Source organism: Pinus tabuliformis, chromosome 6 (genome assembly GCF_031772625.1).
Source record: "Pinus tabuliformis cultivar Carrire ecotype Pingquan chromosome 6, CPIR1, whole genome shotgun sequence".
Classification (NCBI taxonomy): Eukaryota; Viridiplantae; Streptophyta; class Pinopsida; order Pinales; family Pinaceae; genus Pinus; species Pinus tabuliformis.
The window spans coordinates 1,623,209,055-1,623,219,518 of NC_142292.1; positions in this window are offsets into that span (position 1 = coordinate 1,623,209,055).

Genomic DNA, 10,464 nt, shown 5'->3' on the forward strand with positions numbered 1-10,464 from the left:
TGAATTAGATGTGTAGTGAGCTTGATAACCTTTTAGGATTTGGCCCTGTGGAGTCATTTTCTGTTGATGACTTAATTGTTTATAAATCAAGAATTCAAGGCATTCCTATTTGTCCTTTGATGTCTTTTATAAGCCAAGGTCTCTCTGTTGGTTGTCCTTATTGTCTCTCTATAGTTGTGCTGATGGATTCAAGGCAGCGAATGGTTAGTTGATGAGGTGGTTGAGGAAATGTTGGGCATAAAAGGATGTGCCCATTTTCCTATGATTAATTGGCCACTACCTTTGATTTTATTCCCTTGGAGGTGCGTAAGGAGATTTGGATTTGAAAAGTGTGGAGGTCGGGGACCATCCATATTTTTTAGATTCTTAATTAGTAGGAGAAAAAGTGAAATGTCTTCCAAATATGGGTCAATTTCGAAAAGGAGGTTGCATTTTTTGAGTTTGTTGGCATTAAACCAACAAACTAAACATTTCTATGTCTCCTCTTCAAGGATAAACATGCAAAAACTTATAATGTTTTCTCGTCTCTGGAAGATATTAAGAGGATGATTCACAATCTACATTTCTATTTGAACACCATTGATTCTCGTTTAGCACATCTGGAGACTTTCTTGGTGAGTGACTCTGGGTTGGGAGATCTCACTAATCCTCCTGCTAACAATGTGCATACCCCTGCGTTGATCTCTTCAGAAAATGACTCACATGGTGAAGACAAATAAGGACGAGTACCTTTGCATCTTCTTTTGTCAAGGTCATTTGCACTGGTAGTTTTGGGATGATATACTATGATACTAGTGTGGTATGTGCATACTCTTATGTTGATCATGGTGGATTTAGTTCTATTTTCGGTACAATATGGTGTTATCTTTATGTTGTGTGGGTTGATGATGTGTGAATGGTGTGCAATTATTTCATGGTTTTATTTTGAATGAATGAAACATCTCTAGACTTAAAATTGCATCACTCTATGGTATGGAAGTGTCTAGCATCAATATTGCATCGACCTTTTTTATGGATACTTCCTGAAGAAATATTTGGATCAGATTCTATTTGGGTTGGGGTATAAGAATATTTTAAGCTTTCTTTTTGTAGTTGTGTTTCATTGGTAACATTTATTGTTTTAAATTGTAAGCATGAAGGTTGGATGAAACTAATTGGTATGCGAGGTATGTGAGGTGATTGTGTTTGTTTGCATTTCCTGGTGCATTTTTCTATGGATACTTTCTAGTAATGGACCATTAAGCCAAATGATATTGTAACCACTATGGTTTGATTATGTCTGGGCCATTGCTTATATATGTGTGTGTGTGTGTGATGTTTTGGTAATGCAATATAAAACTATGTATTTACGAAAAAAGAAAAAGAAGTTAATTATTTCATCCAAAATAAAATAATTAAATTTCAACATAATGTAAAAATGAAAAAAGAAAAAAGAAAGTAGAAAGTTTTCTTAATTAAAACCCCCATAAATTAATTTCCAACCAACAAAATTGTCACAAAAATTGAAGTGGCAAGATAACAATGTTCACTTTAACCATTCAAACTTAAACTTCATTTACCGTAATCAACAAAATACCAAAGGAACTTCCCATATCTTCTACTTATGGGAGCTTATCTTTTAACTAGCGTGAAGTTTCAAATATCATCAGGAATCATGTCTAATGTGTACACGAATTAGAAACTTAATATCATCATGGGAATTTTGTTCATGATTTTGGTTAATTCGTAGAGGTTGATGAAAACAAAATTGAAAGTTCATGTGTGGTAGGTATGATAATAGGTATGAGAGAGTTTTGTAATGGGTATGTATGTGGGGAATGTAATCTCATAGCAATGAGGGGTTAGGTGGGTCAGTTGTTTCATGGTTCTGTAACGGACATATCTGTGGGGCATGTATGATCATATCAATGAGGGGATTCCAATTTCCATCTATAATGAATTGGTGGAGCATGCATGCTCATAGCATTGAGGATATGGATCATTCAATTCATCTATAATGGGTGTGTTTATGGAAAGGTAGAGGAGGAAAGACACAACTTTCACACAAAAAGAACTATATGAGTTGTTTCTCTTCTATTGATCACACAAAACTTGACTTGATTACAATGAGCCTATCATGGGGTATTTATCCTTTTTTAACTAGAAACTCACTCAAAACAACTTCAACATGAAAACACACACTATATTTGACTTCACCAAATATAAGACTGAACTTGGACTAGCTCACAGTTGACTCAGTTAACTCACACTCTAAATTTAAACTACTTTTCATGCATTAGTAATTACATTTCCAGCACTCTCCCTTAATTAAGACCGTATGACTCAACATAACTCAGTAATGACTCAACATGACTCAACTATGTCTGCTAGGATTACAATAGAAATCAACTCAATCATCACTCAAACATGCCTGTTGGTCTATGTCTTAGTTAGGCTTACAATGAATCAAAACTTTTATAATTTTTCAATTTATTTTCCATTTCTTCTAAATTCTTAGTTGTACTTTCTTGTCATAGGCTTTCTTCATTTGTTGCTACTACAAATTTTCTTCCATTTCTCTTGTATTTTGTTTTGCATCTGTCTTCTACAACTTTTTCTTCAAAGATTCGTTCAACCATGGACTGCTGCCACAGCTCTTCAACTTCAAATGGTGTTCTTTGCTCCGCTTCATGTGCTTCATATTCTTGAACTTCTTTCTGCCATGTTTCTTGATAGTAGAATCTAATTTCTTCTTGACTCGACTACTGAACATTTGTTTTAATGCATTCTTCCTTGTTCTCAGAAACTTCCATGTCCTTCTCTTCACTTTCATTGTCAGGTACTACTTCTTTTTTCCTGTATTCTGCATACTCAAGATTATCATTAGGCTTACATGTAAAATCATAATCAGTCTCCTTTTTCACATACACCACTTCATTTAATGATTTTATTCCATCTGCTACTTTAAGACTCTCATCGATTTTCTCAATCGGCTTCTCAATCCATTCTTCAATGAGCTTCAAATCTGCTTCAAACTTATGAACATTTCTTTTTTCAACTTCATCTCCCATGCTATTTTGAACACCTACATATTCAAAAACAATGTTAAAAACATCTTCATTATGCTCTACAGTGAGAACTTTCTTCTCATCCTCTTCCGTATTTGCCTTCTATTCAACTACATTAATATTATCTTCCACTATTATGCAGTCAGTGGATATTCTCATCAAAAACTCTTCAATCACTTTATCTTGTTCTTGATCATTAGCTTTTGCTAGATCACATACTGCTTCATGAGAAATTCTAATTGCTTCATATCTTACTTCTACAGTGGTAGTTTCAACCTTCAATTCTTCATCAAACATGGCGCTTACCATATTTCCACAATCAATCCCTGTTTCAAAAAAGAAACCACACATATCATTAACATAATGTTCTTCCAACCTATGGTGGGTTATCCAAGCATGCATGTGCTTATTATAAAATTCAACTTCAAAAAATTCATCAATTGCAATTGGATTCACCAATGCGCATATCACTTTGTAGTCATCATCCACATGTCCTTTATCACCTTCATCTACACCATCCACATTACAATGGATTCCTTGAGCATTTATATGCTTTTTCTCTACTTCACACATAGAGGCTTTAGTTTCTCTCTCTGCAACATTTGATGCATCTTCTTCATCCATATGCATGTTTGCATAATGGATTTCACTTTTATAGTCTTCATGAACATCATCCACTTTTGAGTGGGATTCTCCAAGCTCTGTTGTCTTCTGAGAGTCTTGCTCATTTACTACTTTTGTTGCAAACTTCTTTTATTGTTACATAACTGGATGTTGCATGTAACTCCCCCTTGCACCAAATTCTTCTTCCAAGATCTCCCACGCTTCTTCGAAAGAGATAGATTTTTCTACCTTGCACATAATCGTTTCATCCATTGCCTGTTGAATGAAACTCAATGCCAAGGCATATTTTACCTCATCATGGGGGTTAACATTCCTTAAAATAGGCATACAAAAAATATTTGAAACATTGATAAGTTCTCAACTTAACAAACCAAATTTCAAAGTTCTTACAAGTAATCATAGGTGGTGGTAGCAGATCAAAGCTACACCAATCACCCTCGATCTATCTTTCGTCTTCTGCTAGACTATGTTTGACTAATGTGTCCCACTATGTTTGATTATTAATATTAATCAATAATATTAATAGGTGATTATGTTTGACCGAAGTTGAAGAGTGTTGACTGTCAAATATAGTCGAACATAGTCAAACACATTTTAAATATGGTTGACCACATTTTGTAATGTCACATTGTGGTATTAGTTAAATTGCAATGTAATGTAGCATTGTGACAATGTTTGTCACACTGTGACATTGGATAAATTTTTGTTCCATTTCGAAATCAGAATATGATTATTATTATTATTATCATTATTGTTATTCAACTTTATTAATATTAATTTATTGAAATTAAACATTTTTAAATCTTGATTATGACCAACCAAGGATGGCCTTAGTTGACTAAGGTTGATAATGTTTGACGTTGGTCAATCAAGGTTGACTATATTTTAATATGGTTGAGTTACATTGGTTGTGGACAACTACGAGTGAACAAGGTTGACTATTATTAAATATGGTAAACATAAGGTTGACCAAGTTTGATAATGGTCAACTATTTAAACATTGACTATAAAGGTTGGCTTTGTTTGAATATGTTTGACTATTAATATTAATGAATAATAATAATAGGTGATTATGTTTGACTGAAGTTGAAGAGTGTTGATTTTCAAACATAGCCAAGCATAGGAAAGCATAGTTGAACATAGTCAACCACATTAGTAAACCAATGTGTTTTAAACCATATTAATATTATTATTATTATTAAACATTTATTATGGGTGAACATGGTTTAACCATGGGTGAACATGCCTATGTTTAACAATTATTTGATTATAGTTGAGCACAATTGACTAAATTATCCATGTTCAACATGTTTAAATATTGCTAACTATGTTTTGGCTATGAATGACAAAGGTTAAGGATTGTATGACTATGATTGACCATGGTTTGACTATGGTTGATCATGAATGACTATGATTGAACATGGTTTAACTATGATTGACCACCATTTAAACATGGTTTGATTATGTTCAACCACAGTTGAATATGTGTTGGGCGTGTGTCATATTCTTTCATGACTAGCCCAAGAATGGTGGGCGGATCCAAAGATGGTGGGTGGACCCAAAGATGTTGGGTGGACCTACCCCTGGTTTTGTGCATGGGTTTTGCACATGGTTTTGGGAATGATGGTTTTCTTCCCATGGTATTTTGTAGATCCGATCAAGGGAACTACGATTAAGTTCTAATCTAGGGTTAATCGAATGGAGTTTATGAATGCTTTGACATGTATCTATATGTATTGTAACATTGAAAAAAATATAATGAAAAATCAATTTGACAGTCCCGGTTTTGGGATCTAGGGGAAAATATTTGTGTATATTTGTTTTATGTTCTCACTATTGTATATTTTTATGTTTGAAGAATTGATTTGCAGTTAATTTTTGTATATGGTTAAAACCTATATTTGGTGTCAGAGTTGTTTCGGCTTCAAGGGGACACCTTTACTACTCAGGGGTTTTTCTCAAGCATATCGTAGACCCTGTTACAACGGGAGATATATGGGATCGGTTCTTGCACTGAAAGAAGAGGGAAAACAGTGGAAACATAAAGATCGAGAAATTCAATGGACAAAATTTTGAGTTGTGGAATCTCAAGATGGAGGATCTGTTAGTGGATAAAGATCAGTGGATCGCGATAGATCAGGGTACTAAACTAACGACAATGTCAACAGAAGAACGAGTGAAGTTGGATTAGAAGGAAAATAGAACAAATATGGTTGTGTATCCCAGATTCAGTATTGTTTAATGTATCAACAATACTGAATGGATCTCAAAAAGAGTCAAGGGATCTCTACTTGAATGGTTCATGAGGCACAATACTTGCTAAGGTTTTGCAAATGGGGTAGCAAGCTAAGTGGGCTTGATTGTGGGGAAAACTCCACAGTTAAGCGCGCTTGAGCCAGAGGAGTTCTGGGATGGGTGACCTCCTGGGAAGTCCTGGTTATCGGGTGCAAGCCCCGAAAGTGATGATTGATGCTATGTGATTCATTTCACTAGTTTCAATCCCACTTCTTCACCCCTGTGAGCATCACCCGATGCAATGAGTGCTAAGTGAACTATTCAACAATCATGAGAAATTAGTCAGTTATGACAACCTCTCATGGAAATGGTCATACATGAATGACTTACTTAACGCAGTTGAATCCCAAAATGATCTAATTGTTTAATGTATCAGGGGAAGCTACAATGAAGGCTTTGTGGGATAAGCTAGGGACTTTGTACCAATCTAAGTCTCTGGTGAACAAACTGTTCTTGCAGAAAAATATGTATAACCTGAGGATGAAGGATGGAGACTCGGTAATAGAGCATATGAATGCCTTTAATACTATGGTAAGATAGTTTTTATCTGTTGATATAAAAATTTTAGATGAAGATAATTTCATAAGTTTGTTGTGTTCTCTACTAGATTTGTGGGATACTCTGGTTGTTGCAAAAGGTAGCAATACAAATACCTTGAAGTTTGATGAAATGGTCTCATCCTTACTATCGGAGGGCATGAGATGGAAAAATATGGAGAGGCATAATGGAGATGCCTTATCTATATGAGGATGGTCCAAAAATAGAAACAAAAATAAGTCCTCGAGTGGGAGATCTAAATCTAGAGGGGGATCTAAATCTCCAAGAAAACCTGTAAAGGTGTGCTACAAATGCGGAAAGGAAGGGCACTACAAAAAGGACTGTAGATCTAAAGCTCCTCATAAAGGAAATGGATCTGATGATGCTCCTTCTGCAGAGGTGAAAACCACCTCAGATGAAGGTGGGGATGTGTACTTATCTTCTTATTTAAGTACACATGTAGATCATGAGGCATGGTTGATTGACTCAACTGGATCCTTTCACTTCGCTCCCCATAGGGAGTGGTTCCACGAGTACGAGAAATATGGTGTTGGTGATGTCTTCTTAGGGCATGATGGGAAGGCCAGAATCATGAGACGTGGAAAAGTCAAGCTAAAGTTGCAAGTTGGAAGGATTAGAACACTTCCTCATGTTTTGCATATTCCTATATTGGCCACAAATATGGTTTTTGTAAGAAAGATGGATGATGCAGGTGTAAAAACAATGTTCAAGAACGATGCCTGCAAGATGGTTCATGGAGCGCTGGTATTGATGCAAGGAGTTTTGGTTGGAACTTTGTACAAGCTATTGGGTATCATTTTTATTGATGGGTGAAACAATTCTGTGGTTCCTGAAAGTGGAGTAGAAAATGTAGTGGTCTCTAGAGAAAATACCATGTTATGGCATCAAATGCTTGGACATATTGGAGAGAAGGGCCTTTGAATACTTCATGGTAATTTTATGGTAGAAGGTATGTCTAATTTCTCCCTAGATTTCGATTTCTATGAACATTGTGTATATGGGAATGAGAATCGGGTAAGTTTCCCCTCTGGTGCTAAGAGGGTGAAGTTGATATTAGAGCTTGTGCATAGTGATGTGTTTGGACCTGTGTTAGTTCCATCATTGGGTAAGTCTATGTACTATGTCTTATTTATATATGACTTATCAAGGAATACATGGATATATTTCCTCAGGAAGAAATCTGAAGTCTTTTGCAAGTTTAAAGAATTTAAGGCTCTGGTGGAAAATCACACAAAGAAGAAGATCAAGGTGTTGAGGACAAATAATGGTGGAGACTTTTGTAAGAAATAATTTGAAGAGTTTTGTAATAAGTGTGGTATAGCATGGTAGAAGACTACTCCATACACACCTCATCAAAATGGAGTTGCAAAAAGAATGAATAAGAAGTTGATGGAAAGGCAAGAAGTGTGCTTAGTGGTGTCGAGTTAGGACAAGAATTTTGGGTAGAGGCAGTGTAGACTGCATGTTACCTATTCAATAGATCACCTTCATCAACGTTGGAGGATAAGAATCCACATGAGGTATGGACTAGTAATAAACTCTTTCTTTCACATCTAAGGGTATTTGACTGTGATGCATATGTACATGTTCCAAAGGAGAAAAGAACCAAGTTGGATAGTAAATATGAAAGGTGCATCTTTATTGGGTATAAGGATGGTTTAAAAGGTTATAAGCTTTGGAACCCATAACCAAGGAAGGTAGTGTATATCCGAGATGTGGTGTTTAGAGAGGTAAAAGACGTTATTAAACATGAAGTCCTACCAAAGGAACCTGAGAAGATAGGCTTTGAGCCAAAGGAGGAGAAATCAGACTCTACATCACAATAGGAATCAGAAGAGGAAGATCCACAAACTCTAGTTTTGAGAAGATCAGTTGAAGAGGGAAGGCAACCAGAAAGGTATAGTCCGTCTGCTTTCTATTCAAATTGTGTTTTATCTATTACTGATGATGATCCCAGAACTATTAGGGAGGCAGTAGATTCAGAGGATTTCAAACTCTAGAAAGAGGTCATTGCTGATGAAATGACATCTTTGGACAAAAATGAGGCTTGGGATCTAGTGGAGTTTTTGGCTAGAAGGAATCCCATTGGAAGAAAATGGGTGTCTAAGAAGAATATGAACGAAAAAGGCAAGGTGGAGAAACGCAATGCTTAATTCGTAGCAAAAGGTTATTCCCAGGTGCCGAGAATTGATTTTGGTGATATTTTTCTCCTATTTCCAACTTAGATTCTATTATATTACTTTTATCTGTTGTTGCTGCTTTTGATTTTGAGGTAAAACATATGGATATGAAGACAAATTTCATCATGGGGATCTAAAAGAAGAGATCTAAATGAAGCAACTTGAAGGATTTGTGGTGAAGGTAGAAAAGAACTGGTATGCAGGTTAAAAAAGACTCTGCATGGGTTAAAACAATCACTAATGATGTGATTTCAGAAATTTGATACCTATATATGGGGACTTGGCTTCACAACAAGAAAAGCGGATCACTGTGTGTATTTTAAATTAATTGGTGACCATGTTATTTATTTGGTCTTTTATGTGGATGATATGTTGCTGATTGGAAATGAAAAATAAATTATCCAGTATTTGAAGACCCAATTATCCTCCAAATTCGACATGAATGATCTTGGTGATGCAAACTATATTTTGGGCATAGAAATTAAACGAGATCAGGCAAAGAGGAAGCTCTAGTTAAACCAGAGGAAGTATGTTGAGATAATATTGCATAGGTTTAATATGGAGGATAGTAAACGAGTGAAGGTTCCTATTCCTATAGGTGTAAATTTATCTGTTGAACAATTTCCCAAGACACAAGAAGAGGAAGAGGACATGTGCCATGTTCCATATGCGAGTGTAGTTGGTAGCCTGATGTATGCAATGGTACGTACTAGATTATACATTACACATGCAATGGGAGTATAGAGTAGGTTTAAGTCAAAACTAGGGAAGGATCATTTGACATCAATGAGGCAGGTTTTTAGGTAGTTGTGTGGCACTAATGATTATGTTCTGTGCTACCAAGGAAGACCAGGATTGGACATATTTTTAGAAATCCATGGCTTTGTTGATGCAGGCTGGGCTGAAGATATAGATCAAAGAAGATATACAATTGGATATGTGTTTAACCTATTTGTTGGAGCAGTCAGTTGGATGAGCAAGAGATAGTCTGTAGTGTCTCTTTCAACTACAAAGGTTGAATACATGAAAACAACTCATGCAAGCAAGGAAGATGTTTGGTTGACAATATTGTGTTCAATTATGGGGTTGGTACAGTGAGCTATAAGGATATACTATAACAGCCAAAGTGCAATTTTCTTGGTAAAGAACCCTGATTACAATTCAAAGACAAAGAAAATTGATGTTCAGTATTACTTTGTGAGGGATATGGTTGAGGGAAAAAAGGTGTTGTTGGTAAAGGTGGACACTTTGAAGAATGTTGCAGATGCATTGACAGATTTTGTGAGCACTGAAAATTTTTCTTGGTGTAGAAACAACGGGCGTTGCAGGGCTGGACCAATGAATAAACTCTCCTGTGATCGCATGTGTGGAAAGAAAATAACAAGTGGGAGAATGTTGGGTGTCTGTTATATTCTTTCCACAACTAGCCCAAGAATGGGGGGCGAACACAAATATGGTGGGTGAACCTACCCATGATTTTCTACATGGGTTTTGCACATGGTTTTGGGCAAGATGGTTTTATGCCCATGGTATTTTGTAGATCTGGTGAAGGGAACTATGGTTATGTTCTAATATAGGGTTAATGGATTGGGGTTTATGAATGCTTCAACATGTATATATATGTATTGTAACATTGAAAGGAATATAATGAAAAATCAATTTGGTAGTCTCGGTTTTGCGATCCAGCAAAAAATCTCTGTGTATATTTGTTTTATGTTCTCGCCATTGTATATTCTTTTGTATGAAGAATTCATTTGTAG